The following is a 14,667-nucleotide window of genomic DNA, read 5'->3' as shown; positions in this document are numbered from 1 at the left end:
AGTGCGTTTCTCACTGTTACATGCATTTGAATGGGGAACTCCACCGAAACAAAGTATAGGTTTTCATTATGTGAATAACTTGGAAATCTTAGCTCAAACAGCTGCAAAACCTGTTTGCCCAGCACGGGAACCTTGAGTTCTATAAGATAAAGCCATAAACATGTGTATCCGAGTCTTCTATCAAAAGTTACAGCTATTCATATGAAGTTGTACAAAAACGCTTTCTTTCGCCAAGACAGTGCGTTTCTCACTGTTACATGCATTTGAATGGGGAACTCCACCGAAACAAAGTATAAGTTTTCATTATGTGAATAACTTGGAAATCTTAGCTCAAACAGCTGCAAAACCTGTTTTTCCAGCACGGAGACCTTGAGTTCTATAAGATAAAGCCATAAACATGTTTGTCTGAGTCTTCTATCAAAAGTTACAGCTATTTCTATGAAGTTGTACAAAAACGTTTTCTTTCGCCAAGACAGTGCGTTTCTCACTGTTACATGCATTTTGAATGGGGAACTCGACCGAAACAAAGTATAGGTTTTCATTATGTGAATAACTTGGAAATCTTAGCTCAAACAGCTGCGAAACCTGTTTGCCCAGCACGGGAACCTTGAGTTCTATAAGATAAAGCCATAAACATGTTTGTCTGAGTCTTCTATCAAAAGTTACAGCTATTTATATGAAGTTGTACAAAAACGCTTTCTTTCGCCAAGACAGTGCGTTTCTCACTGTTACATGCATTTGAATGGGGAACTCCACCGAAACAAAGTATAGGTTTTCATTATGTGAATAACTTGGAAATCTTAGCTCAAACAGCTGCAAAACCTGTTTGCCCAGCACGGAGACCTTGAGTTCTATAAGATAAAGCAATAAACATGTGTATCCGAGTCTTCTATCAAAAGTTACAGCTATTTATATGAAGTTGTACAAAAACGCTTTCTTTCGCCAAGACAGTGCGTTTCTCACTGTTACATGCATTTGAATGGGGAACTCCACCGAAACAAAGTATAGGTTTTCATTATGTGAATAACTTGGAAATCTTAGCTCAAACAGCTGCAAAACCTGTTTTCCCAGCACGGGAACCTTGAGTTCTATAAGATAAAGCCATAAACATGTGTATCCGAGTCTTCTATCAAAAGTTACGGCTATTTATATGAAGTTGTACAAAAACGCTTTCTTTCGCCAAGACAGTGCGTTTCTCACTGTTACATGCATTTGAATGGGGAACTCGACCGAAACAAAGTATAGGTTTTCATTATGTGAATAACTTGGAAATCTTAGCTCAAACAGCTGCAAAACCTGTTTTCCCAGCACGGGAACCTTGAGTTCTATAAGATAAAGCCATAAACATGTGTATCCGAGTCTTCTATCAAAAGTTACAGCTATTTATATGAAGTTGTACAAAAACGCTTTCTTTCGCCAAGACAGTGCGTTTCTCACTGTTACATGCATTTGAATGGGGAACTCGACCGAAACAAAGTATAGGTTTTCATTATGTGAATAACTTGGAAATCTTAGCTCAAACAGCTGCGAAACCTGTTTGCCCAGCACGGGAACCTTGAGTTCTATAAGATAAAGCCATAAACATGTGTATCCGAGTCTTCTATCAAAAGTTACAGCTATTTCTATGAAGTTGTACAAAAACGCTTTCTTTCGCCAAGACAGTGCGTTTCTCACTGTTACATGCATTTGAATGGGGAACTCGACCGAAACAAAGTATAGGTTTTCATTATGTGAATAACTTGGAAATCTTAGCTCGAACAGCTGCAAAACCTGTTTGCCCAGCACGGAGACCTTGAGTTCTATAAGATAAAGCCATAAACATGTTTGTCTGAGTCTTCTATCAAAAGTTACAGCTATTTATATGAAGTTATACAAAAACGCTTTCTTTCGCCAAGACAGTGCGTTTCTCACTGTTACATGCATTTGAATGGGGAACTCGACCGAAACAAAGTATAGGTTTTCATTATGTGAATAACTTGGAAATCTTAGCTCAAACAGCTGCAAAACCTGTTTTCCCAGCACGGGAACCTTGAGTTCTATAAGATAAAGCCATGAACATGTGTATCCGAGTCTTCTATCAAAAGTTACAGCTATTCATATGAAGTTGTACAAAAACGCTTTCTTTCGCCAAGACAGTGCGTTTCTCACTGTTACATGCATTTGAATGGGGAACTCCACCGAAACAAAGTATAAGTTTTCATTATGTGAATAACTTGGAAATCTTAGCTCAAACAGCTGCAAAACCTGTTTTCCCAGCACGGGAACCTTGAGTTCTATAAGATAAAGCCATAAACATGTGTATCCGAGTCTTCTATCAAAAGTTACAGCTATTCATATGAAGTTGTACAAAAACGCTTTCTTTCGCCAAGACAGTGCGTTTCTCACTGTTACATGCATTTGAATGGGGAACTCCACCGAAACAAAGTATAAGTTTTCATTATGTGAATAACTTGGAAATCTTAGCTCAAACAGCTGCAAAACCTGTTTTTCCAGCACGGAGACCTTGAGTTCTATAAGATAAAGCCATAAACATGTTTGTCTGAGTCTTCTATCAAAAGTTACAGCTATTTATATGAAGTTGTACAAAAACGCTTTCTTTCGACAAGACAGTGCGTTTCTCACTGTTACATGCATTTGAATGGGGAACTCGACCGAAACAAAGTATAGGTTTTCATTATGTGAATAACTTGGAAATCTTAGCTCAAACAGCTGCAAAACCTGTTTGCCCAGCACGGAGACCTTGAGTTCTATAAGATAAAGCCATAAACATGTTTGTCTGAGTCTTCTATCAAAAGTTACAGCTATTTATATGAAGTTATACAAAAACGCTTTCTTTCGCCAAGACAGTGCGTTTCTCACTGTTACATGCATTTGAATGGGGAACTCGACCGAAACAAAGTATAGGTTTTCATTATGTGAATAACTTGGAAATCTTAGCTCAAACAGCTGCAAAACCTGTTTTCCCAGCACGGGAACCTTGAGTTCTATAAGATAAAGCCATGAACATGTGTATCCGAGTCTTCTATCAAAAGTTACAGCTATTCATATGAAGTTGTACAAAAACGCTTTCTTTCGCCAAGACAGTGCGTTTCTCACTGTTACATGCATTTGAATGGGGAACTCCACCGAAACAAAGTATAAGTTTTCATTATGTGAATAACTTGGAAATCTTAGCTCAAACAGCTGCAAAACCTGTTTTCCCAGCACGGGAACCTTGAGTTCTATAAGATAAAGCCATAAACATGTGTATCCGAGTCTTCTATCAAAAGTTACAGCTATTCATATGAAGTTGTACAAAAACGCTTTCTTTCGCCAAGACAGTGCGTTTCTCACTGTTACATGCATTTGAATGGGGAACTCGACCGAAACAAAGTATAGGTTTTCATTATGTGAATAACTTGGAAATCTTAGCTCAAACAGCTGCAAAACCTGTTTGCCCAGCACGGAGACCTTGAGTTCTATAAGATAAAGCCATAAACATGTGTATCCGAGTCTTCTATCAAAAGTTACAGCTATTTATATGAAGTTGTACAAAAACGCTTTCTTTCGCCAAGACAGTGCGTTTCTCACTGTTACATGCATTTGAATGGGGAACTCGACCGAAACAAAGTATAGGTTTTCATTATGTGAATAACTTGGAAATCTTAGCTCAAACAGCTGCAAAACCTGTTTTCCCAGCACGGGAACCTTGAGTTCTATAAGATAAAGCCATAAACATGTTTGTCTGAGTCTTCTATCAAAAGTTACGGCTATTTATATGAAGTTGTACAAAAACGCTTTCTTTCGCCAAGACAGTGCGTTTCTCACTGTTACATGCATTTGAATGGGGAACTCCACCGAAACAAAGTATAGGTTTTCATTATGTGAATAACTTGGAAATCTTAGCTCAAACAGCTGCAAAACCTGTTTGCCCAGCACGGGAACCTTGAGTTCTATAAGATAAAGCCATAAACATGTGTATCCGAGTCTTCTATCAAAAGTTACAGCTATTCATATGAAGTTGTACAAAAACGCTTTCTTTCGCCAAGACAGTGCGTTTCTCACTGTTACATGCATTTGAATGGGGAACTCCACCGAAACAAAGTATAAGTTTTCATTATGTGAATAACTTGGAAATCTTAGCTCAAACAGCTGCAAAACCTGTTTTTCCAGCACGGAGACCTTGAGTTCTATAAGATAAAGCCATAAACATGTTTGTCTGAGTCTTCTATCAAAAGTTACAGCTATTTCTATGAAGTTGTACAAAAACGTTTTCTTTCGCCAAGACAGTGCGTTTCTCACTGTTACATGCATTTTGAATGGGGAACTCGACCGAAACAAAGTATAGGTTTTCATTATGTGAATAACTTGGAAATCTTAGCTCAAACAGCTGCGAAACCTGTTTGCCCAGCACGGGAACCTTGAGTTCTATAAGATAAAGCCATAAACATGTTTGTCTGAGTCTTCTATCAAAAGTTACAGCTATTTATATGAAGTTGTACAAAAACGCTTTCTTTCGCCAAGACAGTGCGTTTCTCACTGTTACATGCATTTGAATGGGGAACTCCACCGAAACAAAGTATAGGTTTTCATTATGTGAATAACTTGGAAATCTTAGCTCAAACAGCTGCAAAACCTGTTTGCCCAGCACGGAGACCTTGAGTTCTATAAGATAAAGCAATAAACATGTGTATCCGAGTCTTCTATCAAAAGTTACAGCTATTTATATGAAGTTGTACAAAAACGCTTTCTTTCGCCAAGACAGTGCGTTTCTCACTGTTACATGCATTTGAATGGGGAACTCCACCGAAACAAAGTATAGGTTTTCATTATGTGAATAACTTGGAAATCTTAGCTCAAACAGCTGCAAAACCTGTTTTCCCAGCACGGGAACCTTGAGTTCTATAAGATAAAGCCATAAACATGTGTATCCGAGTCTTCTATCAAAAGTTACGGCTATTTATATGAAGTTGTACAAAAACGCTTTCTTTCGCCAAGACAGTGCGTTTCTCACTGTTACATGCATTTGAATGGGGAACTCGACCGAAACAAAGTATAGGTTTTCATTATGTGAATAACTTGGAAATCTTAGCTCAAACAGCTGCAAAACCTGTTTTCCCAGCACGGGAACCTTGAGTTCTATAAGATAAAGCCATAAACATGTGTATCCGAGTCTTCTATCAAAAGTTACAGCTATTTATATGAAGTTGTACAAAAACGCTTTCTTTCGCCAAGACAGTGCGTTTCTCACTGTTACATGCATTTGAATGGGGAACTCGACCGAAACAAAGTATAGGTTTTCATTATGTGAATAACTTGGAAATCTTAGCTCAAACAGCTGCGAAACCTGTTTGCCCAGCACGGGAACCTTGAGTTCTATAAGATAAAGCCATAAACATGTGTATCCGAGTCTTCTATCAAAAGTTACAGCTATTTCTATGAAGTTGTACAAAAACGCTTTCTTTCGCCAAGACAGTGCGTTTCTCACTGTTACATGCATTTGAATGGGGAACTCGACCGAAACAAAGTATAGGTTTTCATTATGTGAATAACTTGGAAATCTTAGCTCGAACAGCTGCAAAACCTGTTTGCCCAGCACGGAGACCTTGAGTTCTATAAGATAAAGCCATAAACATGTTTGTCTGAGTCTTCTATCAAAAGTTACAGCTATTTATATGAAGTTATACAAAAACGCTTTCTTTCGCCAAGACAGTGCGTTTCTCACTGTTACATGCATTTGAATGGGGAACTCGACCGAAACAAAGTATAGGTTTTCATTATGTGAATAACTTGGAAATCTTAGCTCAAACAGCTGCAAAACCTGTTTTCCCAGCACGGGAACCTTGAGTTCTATAAGATAAAGCCATGAACATGTGTATCCGAGTCTTCTATCAAAAGTTACAGCTATTCATATGAAGTTGTACAAAAACGCTTTCTTTCGCCAAGACAGTGCGTTTCTCACTGTTACATGCATTTGAATGGGGAACTCCACCGAAACAAAGTATAAGTTTTCATTATGTGAATAACTTGGAAATCTTAGCTCAAACAGCTGCAAAACCTGTTTTCCCAGCACGGGAACCTTGAGTTCTATAAGATAAAGCCATAAACATGTGTATCCGAGTCTTCTATCAAAAGTTACAGCTATTCATATGAAGTTGTACAAAAACGCTTTCTTTCGCCAAGACAGTGCGTTTCTCACTGTTACATGCATTTGAATGGGGAACTCCACCGAAACAAAGTATAAGTTTTCATTATGTGAATAACTTGGAAATCTTAGCTCAAACAGCTGCAAAACCTGTTTTTCCAGCACGGAGACCTTGAGTTCTATAAGATAAAGCCATAAACATGTTTGTCTGAGTCTTCTATCAAAAGTTACAGCTATTTATATGAAGTTGTACAAAAACGCTTTCTTTCGACAAGACAGTGCGTTTCTCACTGTTACATGCATTTGAATGGGGAACTCGACCGAAACAAAGTATAGGTTTTCATTATGTGAATAACTTGGAAATCTTAGCTCAAACAGCTGCAAAACCTGTTTGCCCAGCACGGAGACCTTGAGTTCTATAAGATAAAGCCATAAACATGTTTGTCTGAGTCTTCTATCAAAAGTTACAGCTATTTATATGAAGTTATACAAAAACGCTTTCTTTCGCCAAGACAGTGCGTTTCTCACTGTTACATGCATTTGAATGGGGAACTCGACCGAAACAAAGTATAGGTTTTCATTATGTGAATAACTTGGAAATCTTAGCTCAAACAGCTGCAAAACCTGTTTTCCCAGCACGGGAACCTTGAGTTCTATAAGATAAAGCCATGAACATGTGTATCCGAGTCTTCTATCAAAAGTTACAGCTATTCATATGAAGTTGTACAAAAACGCTTTCTTTCGCCAAGACAGTGCGTTTCTCACTGTTACATGCATTTGAATGGGGAACTCCACCGAAACAAAGTATAAGTTTTCATTATGTGAATAACTTGGAAATCTTAGCTCAAACAGCTGCAAAACCTGTTTTCCCAGCACGGGAACCTTGAGTTCTATAAGATAAAGCCATAAACATGTGTATCCGAGTCTTCTATCAAAAGTTACAGCTATTCATATGAAGTTGTACAAAAACGCTTTCTTTCGCCAAGACAGTGCGTTTCTCACTGTTACATGCATTTGAATGGGGAACTCGACCGAAACAAGGTATAGGTTTTCATTATGTGAATAACTTGGAAATCTTAGCTCAAACAGCTGCAAAACCTGTTTGCCCAGCACGGAGACCTTGAGTTCTATAAGATAAAGCCATAAACATGTGTATCCGAGTCTTCTATCAAAAGTTACAGCTATTTATATGAAGTTGTACAAAAACGCTTTCTTTCGCCAAGACAGTGCGTTTCTCACTGTTACATGCATTTGAATGGGGAACTCGACCGAAACAAAGTATAGGTTTTCATTATGTGAATAACTTGGAAATCTTAGCTCAAACAGCTGCAAAACCTGTTTTCCCAGCACGGGAACCTTGAGTTCTATAAGATAAAGCCATAAACATGTTTGTCTGAGTCTTCTATCAAAAGTTACGGCTATTTATATGAAGTTGTACAAAAACGCTTTCTTTCGCCAAGACAGTGCGTTTCTCACTGTTACATGCATTTGAATGGGGAACTCCACCGAAACAAAGTATAAGTTTTCATTATGTGAATAACTTGGAAATCTTAGCTCAAACAGCTGCAAAACCTGTTTTTCCAGCACGGAGACCTTGAGTTCTATAAGATAAAGCCATAAACATGTTTGTCTGAGTCTTCTATCAAAAGTTACGGCTATTTCTATGAAGTTGTACAAAAACGTTTTCTTTCGCCAAGACAGTGCGTTTCTCACTGTTACATGCATTTTGAATGGGGAACTCGACCGAAACAAAGTATAGGTTTTCATTATGTGAATAACTTGGAAATCTTAGCTCAAACAGCTGCGAAACCTGTTTGCCCAGCACGGGAACCTTGAGTTCTATAAGATAAAGCCATAAACATGTTTGTCTGAGTCTTCTATCAAAAGTTACAGCTATTTATATGAAGTTGTACAAAAACGCTTTCTTTCGCCAAGACAGTGCGTTTCTCACTGTTACATGCATTTGAATGGGGAACTCCACCGAAACAAAGTATAGGTTTTCATTATGTGAATAACTTGGAAATCTTAGCTCAAACAGCTGCAAAACCTGTTTGCCCAGCACGGAGACCTTGAGTTCTATAAGATAAAGCAATAAACATGTGTATCCGAGTCTTCTATCAAAAGTTACAGCTATTTATATGAAGTTGTACAAAAACGCTTTCTTTCGCCAAGACAGTGCGTTTCTCACTGTTACATGCATTTGAATGGGGAACTCCACCGAAACAAAGTATAGGTTTTCATTATGTGAATAACTTGGAAATCTTAGCTCAAACAGCTGCAAAACCTGTTTTCCCAGCACGGGAACCTTGAGTTCTATAAGATAAAGCCATAAACATGTGTATCTGAGTCTTCTATCAAAAGTTACGGCTATTTATATGAAGTTGTACAAAAACGCTTTCTTTCGCCAAGACAGTGCGTTTCTCACTGTTACATGCATTTGAATGGGGAACTCGACCGAAACAAAGTATAGGTTTTCATTATGTGAATAACTTGGAAATCTTAGCTCAAACAGCTGCAAAACCTGTTTTCCCAGCACGGGAACCTTGAGTTCTATAAGATAAAGCCATAAACATGTTTGTCTGAGTCTTCTATCAAAAGTTACGGCTATTTATATGAAGTTGTACAAAAACGCTTTCTTTCGCCAAGACAGTGCGTTTCTCACTGTTACATGCATTTGAATGGGGAACTCCACCGAAACAAAGTATAAGTTTTCATTATGTGAATAACTTGGAAATCTTAGCTCAAACAGCTGCAAAACCTGTTTTTCCAGCACGGAGACCTTGAGTTCTATAAGATAAAGCCATAAACATGTTTGTCTGAGTCTTCTATCAAAAGTTACGGCTATTTCTATGAAGTTGTACAAAAACGTTTTCTTTCGCCAAGACAGTGCGTTTCTCACTGTTACATGCATTTTGAATGGGGAACTCGACCGAAACAAAGTATAGGTTTTCATTATGTGAATAACTTGGAAATCTTAGCTCAAACAGCTGCGAAACCTGTTTGCCCAGCACGGGAACCTTGAGTTCTATAAGATAAAGCCATAAACATGTTTGTCTGAGTCTTCTATCAAAAGTTACAGCTATTTATATGAAGTTGTACAAAAACGCTTTCTTTCGCCAAGACAGTGCGTTTCTCACTGTTACATGCATTTGAATGGGGAACTCCACCGAAACAAAGTATAGGTTTTCATTATGTGAATAACTTGGAAATCTTAGCTCAAACAGCTGCAAAACCTGTTTGCCCAGCACGGAGACCTTGAGTTCTATAAGATAAAGCAATAAACATGTGTATCCGAGTCTTCTATCAAAAGTTACAGCTATTTATATGAAGTTGTACAAAAACGCTTTCTTTCGCCAAGACAGTGCGTTTCTCACTGTTACATGCATTTGAATGGGGAACTCCACCGAAACAAAGTATAGGTTTTCATTATGTGAATAACTTGGAAATCTTAGCTCAAACAGCTGCAAAACCTGTTTTCCCAGCACGGGAACCTTGAGTTCTATAAGATAAAGCCATAAACATGTGTATCTGAGTCTTCTATCAAAAGTTACGGCTATTTATATGAAGTTGTACAAAAACGCTTTCTTTCGCCAAGACAGTGCGTTTCTCACTGTTACATGCATTTGAATGGGGAACTCCACCGAAACAAAGTATAAGTTTTCATTATGTGAATAACTTGGAAATCTTAGCTCAAACAGCTGCAAAACCTGTTTTTCCAGCACGGAGACCTTGAGTTCTATAAGATAAAGCCATAAACATGTTTGTCTGAGTCTTCTATCAAAAGTTACAGCTATTTATATGAAGTTGTACAAAAACGCTTTCTTTCGACAAGACAGTGCGTTTCTCACTGTTACATGCATTTGAATGGGGAACTCGACCGAAACAAAGTATAGGTTTTCATTATGTGAATAACTTGGAAATCTTAGCTCAAACAGCTGCAAAACCTGTTTGCCCAGCACGGAGACCTTGAGTTCTATAAGATAAAGCCATAAACATGTTTGTCTGAGTCTTCTATCAAAAGTTACAGCTATTTATATGAAGTTATACAAAAACGCTTTCTTTCGCCAAGACAGTGCGTTTCTCACTGTTACATGCATTTGAATGGGGAACTCGACCGAAACAAAGTATAGGTTTTCATTATGTGAATAACTTGGAAATCTTAGCTCAAACAGCTGCAAAACCTGTTTTCCCAGCACGGGAACCTTGAGTTCTATAAGATAAAGCCATAAACATGTTTGTCTGAGTCTTCTATCAAAAGTTACGGCTATTTATATGAAGTTGTACAAAAACGCTTTCTTTCGCCAAGACAGTGCGTTTCTCACTGTTACATGCATTTGAATGGGGAACTCCACCGAAAAAAAGTATAGGTTTTCATTATGTGAATAACTTGGAAATCTTAGCTCAAACAGCTGCAAAACCTGTTTGCCCAGCACGGGAACCTTGAGTTCTATAAGATAAAGCCATAAACATGTGTATCCGAGTCTTCTATCAAAAGTTACAGCTATTCATATGAAGTTGTACAAAAACGCTTTCTTTCGCCAAGACAGTGCGTTTCTCACTGTTACATGCATTTGAATGGGGAACTCCACCGAAACAAAGTATAAGTTTTCATTATGTGAATAACTTGGAAATCTTAGCTCAAACAGCTGCAAAACCTGTTTTTCCAGCACGGAGACCTTGAGTTCTATAAGATAAAGCCATAAACATGTTTGTCTGAGTCTTCTATCAAAAGTTACAGCTATTTCTATGAAGTTGTACAAAAACGTTTTCTTTCGCCAAGACAGTGCGTTTCTCACTGTTACATGCATTTTGAATGGGGAACTCGACCGAAACAAAGTATAGGTTTTCATTATGTGAATAACTTGGAAATCTTAGCTCAAACAGCTGCGAAACCTGTTTGCCCAGCACGGGAACCTTGAGTTCTATAAGATAAAGCCATAAACATGTTTGTCTGAGTCTTCTATCAAAAGTTACAGCTATTTATATGAAGTTGTACAAAAACGCTTTCTTTCGCCAAGACAGTGCGTTTCTCACTGTTACATGCATTTGAATGGGGAACTCCACCGAAACAAAGTATAGGTTTTCATTATGTGAATAACTTGGAAATCTTAGCTCAAACAGCTGCAAAACCTGTTTGCCCAGCACGGAGACCTTGAGTTCTATAAGATAAAGCAATAAACATGTGTATCCGAGTCTTCTATCAAAAGTTACAGCTATTTATATGAAGTTGTACAAAAACGCTTTCTTTCGCCAAGACAGTGCGTTTCTCACTGTTACATGCATTTGAATGGGGAACTCCACCGAAACAAAGTATAGGTTTTCATTATGTGAATAACTTGGAAATCTTAGCTCAAACAGCTGCAAAACCTGTTTTCCCAGCACGGGAACCTTGAGTTCTATAAGATAAAGCCATAAACATGTGTATCCGAGTCTTCTATCAAAAGTTACGGCTATTTATATGAAGTTGTACAAAAACGCTTTCTTTCGCCAAGACAGTGCGTTTCTCACTGTTACATGCATTTGAATGGGGAACTCGACCGAAACAAAGTATAGGTTTTCATTATGTGAATAACTTGGAAATCTTAGCTCAAACAGCTGCAAAACCTGTTTTCCCAGCACGGGAACCTTGAGTTCTATAAGATAAAGCCATAAACATGTGTATCCGAGTCTTCTATCAAAAGTTACAGCTATTTATATGAAGTTGTACAAAAACGTTTTCTTTCGCCAAGACAGTGCGTTTCTCACTGTTACATGCATTTTGAATGGGGAACTCGACCGAAACAAAGTATAGGTTTTCATTATGTGAATAACTTGGAAATCTTAGCTCAAACAGCTGCAAAACCTGTTTTCCCAGCACGGAGACCTTGAGTTCTATAAGATAAAGCCATAAACATGTTTGTCTGAGTCTTCTATCAAAAGTTACAGCTATTTATATGAAGTTATACAAAAACGCTTTCTTTCGCCAAGACAGTGCGTTTCTCACTGTTACATGCATTTGAATGGGGAACTCGACCGAAACAAAGTATAGGTTTTCATTATGTGAATAACTTGGAAATCTTAGCTCAAACAGCTGCAAAACCTGTTTTCCCAGCACGGGAACCTTGAGTTCTATAAGATAAAGCCATAAACATGTGTATCCGAGTCTTCTATCAAAAGTTACAGCTATTTATATGAAGTTGTACAAAAACGCTTTCTTTCGCCAAGACAGTGCGTTTCTCACTGTTACATGCATTTGAATGGGGAACTCGACCGAAACAAAGTATAGGTTTTCATTATGTGAATAACTTGGAAATCTTAGCTCAAACAGCTGCAAAACCTGTTTGCCCAGCACGGAGACCTTGAGTTCTATAAGATAAAGCCATAAACATGTGTATCCGAGTCTTCTATCAAAAGTTACAGCTATTTATATGAAGTTGTACAAAAACGCTTTCTTTCGCCAAGACAGTGCGTTTCTCACTGTTACATGCATTTGAATGGGGAACTCGACCGAAACAAGTATAGGTTTTCATTATGTGAATAACTTGGAAATCTTAGCTCAAACAGCTGCAAAACCTGTTTTCCCAGCACGGGAACCTTGAGTTCTATAAGATAAAGCCATAAACATGTGTATCCGAGTCTTCTATCAAAAGTTACGGCTATTTATATGAAGTTATACAAAAACGCTTTCTTTCGCCAAGACAGTGCGTTTCTCACTGTTACATGCATTTGAATGGGGAACTCGACCGAAACAAAGTATAGGTTTTCATTATGTGAATAACTTGGAAATCTTAGCTCAAACAGCTGCAAAACCTGTTTGCCCAGCACGGAGACCTTGAGTTCTATAAGATAAAGCCATAAACATGTGTATCCGAGTCTTCTATCAAAAGTTACAGCTATTTATATGAAGTTGTACAAAAACGCTTTCTTTCGCCAAGACAGTGCGTTTCTCACTGTTACATGCATTTGAATGGGGAACTCGACCGAAACAAGTATAGGTTTTCATTATGTGAATAACTTGGAAATCTTAGCTCAAACAGCTGCAAAACCTGTTTTCCCAGCACGGGAACCTTGAGTTCTATAAGATAAAGCCATAAACATGTGTATCCGAGTCTTCTATCAAAAGTTACGGCTATTTATATGAAGTTGTACAAAAACGCTTTCTTTCGCCAAGACAGTGCGTTTCTCACTGTTACATGCATTTGAATGGGGAACTCCACCGAAACAAAGTATAGGTTTTCATTATGTGAATAACTTGGAAATCTTAGCTCAAACAGCTGCAAAACCTGTTTGCCCAGCACGGAGACCTTGAGTTCTATAAGATAAAGCCATAAACATGTGTATCCGAGTCTTCTATCAAAAGTTACAGCTATTTATATGAAGTTGTACAAAAACGCTTTCTTTCGCCAAGACAGTGCGTTTCTCACTGTTACATGCATTTGAATGGGGAACTCGACCGAAACAAAGTATAGGTTTTCATTATGTGAATAACTTGGAAATCTTAGCTCAAACAGCTGCAAAACCTGTTTTCCCAGCACGGAGACCTTGAGTTCTATAAGATAAAGCCATAAACATGTTTGTCTGAGTCTTCTATCAAAAGTTACAGCTATTTATATGAAGTTATACAAAAACGCTTTCTTTCGCCAAGACAGTGCGTTTCTCACTGTTACATGCATTTGAATGGGGAACTCGACCGAAACAAAGTATAGGTTTTCATTATGTGAATAACTTGGAAATCTTAGCTCAAACAGCTGCAAAACCTGTTTTCCCAGCACGGGAACCTTGAGTTCTATAAGATAAAGCCATAAACATGTGTATCCGAGTCTTCTATCAAAAGTTACAGCTATTCATATGAAGTTGTACAAAAACGCTTTCTTTCGCCAAGACAGTGCGTTTCTCACTGTTACATGCATTTGAATGGGGAACTCCACCGAAACAAAGTATAAGTTTTCATTATGTGAATAACTTGGAAATCTTAGCTCAAACAGCTGCAAAACCTGTTTTTCCAGCACGGAGACCTTGAGTTCTATAAGATAAAGCCATAAACATGTTTGTCTGAGTCTTCTATCAAAAGTTACAGCTATTTCTATGAAGTTGTACAAAAACGTTTTCTTTCGCCAAGACAGTGCGTTTCTCACTGTTACATGCATTTTGAATGGGGAACTCGACCGAAACAAAGTATAGGTTTTCATTATGTGAATAACTTGGAAATCTTAGCTCAAACAGCTGCAAAACCTGTTTGCCCAGCACGGAGACCTTGAGTTGTATAAGATAAAGCCATAAACATGTGTATCCGAGTCTTCTATCAAAAGTTACAGCTATTTCTATGAAGTTGTACAAAAACGCTTTCTTTCGCCAAGACAGTGCGTTTCTCACTGTTACATGCATTTGAATGGGGAACTCCACCGAAACAAAGTATAGGTTTTCATTATGTGAATAACTTGGAAATCTTAGCTCAAACAGCTGCAAAACCTGTTTTCCCAGCACGGAGACCTTGAGTTCTATAATATAAGGCCATAAACATGTTTGTCTGAGTCTTCTATCTAAAGTTACAGCTATTTCTATGA

Source organism: Maylandia zebra, linkage group LG5 (assembly GCF_041146795.1).
Source record: "Maylandia zebra isolate NMK-2024a linkage group LG5, Mzebra_GT3a, whole genome shotgun sequence".
NCBI lineage: Eukaryota > Metazoa > Chordata > Actinopteri > Cichliformes > Cichlidae > Maylandia > Maylandia zebra.
Note: the sequence above shows the minus strand (reverse complement) of the source record.